Source organism: Pezoporus flaviventris, unplaced genomic scaffold (genome assembly GCF_033815535.1).
Source record: "Pezoporus flaviventris isolate CSIRO_AGI_PZ_B2104156 unplaced genomic scaffold, CSIRO_AGI_Pfla_v1 ptg000049l, whole genome shotgun sequence".
NCBI lineage: Eukaryota > Metazoa > Chordata > Aves > Psittaciformes > Psittacidae > Pezoporus > Pezoporus flaviventris.
In genome coordinates this window covers 551889-554369 of record NW_026892597.1, presented here as the reverse complement: position 1 = coordinate 554369, position 2481 = coordinate 551889, and positions in this window count along the sequence as shown.

Genomic DNA, 2481 nt, shown 5'->3' with positions numbered 1-2481 from the left:
GGACCAATCTAGCTGTTTGAGGAGACAGAGGTATCTAAATTGAACCTATCTTGCTCAGCTCATAGGGCCAAGAGCACGATGCTGCAGTTGGGGGGGTCTGCAGGCCACCAAGCTGACCACTAACCTGACCATGAGAGCACCAGGGCTGATCCTCAGTATTTTCTTAATGAGAAGGGACATCTCACATATCCACAGCCACTCAGGCCAGAATTCAGTAATTCAGTGCGATAAGATGACAAGTAAGAGGCAAGAAGTTAATGGTGTCTTGCCTTGTTGAACACAGCTTTCATGCCTCATTAGATTTAAGAGTTATCCGAGAGTGTGCAATTATCAGAGACAGTAAAACTGTTGTATTAAAGATAAAAGCTAGTATTATAGAGAAATAATTAACTGCTTAATAGGGCATTTACTGTGCAGGGCTGCAGCAGGCTGCCTCCAAACGGAACCAGAAGCCAGCCAAGATCAACAGAGCTTGAAGAGGCAGCAGAGTCCTTTGGTAGCCGTCACCCAGAGGGGAGGGGTGATGGATGCTAAATCCACATAAAAGCAGCACCAGGTCTTTGAACACCCAAGGAGCTGATGAAGTCCACTTGGAAGCAGCACTGCTGCTTCTGTGCTCTGGGAGCAACGTGGGCTCTGGAGCAACAGGCTGAGCAGCAACTGCAGTGTCCCTGCTCCCTTCCAAGCCATGGCACGCACAGCTCAGCTGGCTGAGGCTGGAGGAAGGCTGAAGTCTCCTTTGCCCTTCTCAAAACGTGTCTCTGCTCACTGGGGTCAACTCGGTTTTCCACCAGCTGTAGGTGTGGGTTTGCTGCTATGGCTCAGACAGACCAGTCCACCCCAAGCTGTGCATCTTATGCCTGCATCAAGCAAACAAATCATAGAACGGTTAGGGTTGGAAAGGACCTTAAGATCATCAAATTCCAACCCCCTGCCATGGGCAGGGACACCTCACACTAAACCATGGCACCCAAGGCTCTGTCCAACCTGATACGATACCACCAACATGTGATATTCAAGTTCTAGCACCTGCACCCAACTACAAATTGAGTTTAGTGCACAAAGGGCTGCACAAGATGGGACAGAACTGACGTCCCATTAGATTAAATACGAGACTAGCTTGCCCTGGGTCTACACCAGAAGTTATCAGGAATGTCCTCTAACAGCGCTACAGCCACAGTGTCAACTATTCTGGATGGAGAGTGCCATGGGTTGGTTAGTGGTGGACTTGGCAGGCCTGGGGTAAAGGCTGGATTTGATGATCTTAAAGGTCTTTTCCAACCCGGTTGATTCTATGATCCTATTCTAACTCTGCTCCCCTCCTCAGCTTTGTCCATTTGTAAAGCAAGCTGGCTTTTGCAAGGAAGCAATGTGACTGCACACCTCTGCAGGAAGCCCAATCTCACTTCATGCCTTTTCACATCATCACTACGAAACGGGACTTCACATCACTAACACTAAACAAGAAACCAGCCCTAGTAACACACTAAGCAAGTCAAATCCACATGAACCTTTAGATCCCTTTCCCTGCCCCTCAATCTTTCCAAGGGAAAGAAAACACCGGTGGAAGTACAGGCAAGCTTCCAGGCACATGTGTGAAGTCTAAAAGCAGCAGAGTTGAGTACAGGTTGGGAACAATTGCTCCAGGATTGAGTTCAAGTGGGGAAGCTCGAGAAATCAGCCTCAACTCACAGTGCTACTGGTGGTGTAAAGCCTGGGTGTTTGCACCATGTTTAAGGCGAGTCCCAGCTGGTGTCAGTGCCTACTGAGCTGCCCCTTTTACCAGGGCAGAGCTATCTGTTCTGAAGAGTAGCAAATTCAGGAGTTCTACGTCCGACAGCACAAAACCACCCAGTGGGGTACTGCTGCTGCAGAGATGTCACAGGTTGATGGGAGATGCTGGGTGAAATAAAGATGAAGACCTCATGTTCGTGGCTGAGGGCCCTTGTAACAGAGCAGGATGCTACAGCAAGCACCATGGAAAAACAAGCTGCTGAATGGAGGAAAGTTGAGAGTGCTTGTCCAGGTTCTTCCTGCAGGACCCAAACCTGCACTGAGCCCATTCCAAGTGATCCCATTTAAATTTCAATTAACAGTAAAAGAGGTGGATGCCAACAGTAAACCAGCTTACACTGTAGAAGCGCATTGCCTTCAGAAAGGCTTCAAAGACAGTGCTCAAGATCAACAAAAGCATCATGAAGTCCCAACCTGAAGCACAGAGGCTGCTCCAAGGCACACAGCCCTGATGCAGCAGGGAGGTGAGGTGCTGTGTGACCGTCTAGACTTGCCACACGGTCCAAAGCATCCCAAGGAAAGGCTGGGTAGGTGGGAAGAAGATGCTCCTAGAGGAGTCAGAAGAAGGGGTCCCATATCTATCCCCTTAAACAGGAGCCAAGCACCAGAGAGATGCCAGTCTGCCTTCTGGAATTGCTGTCCTCATAAGCGACCACTCTTCCCCTACTTGGCTCCGGTTACTGCAGA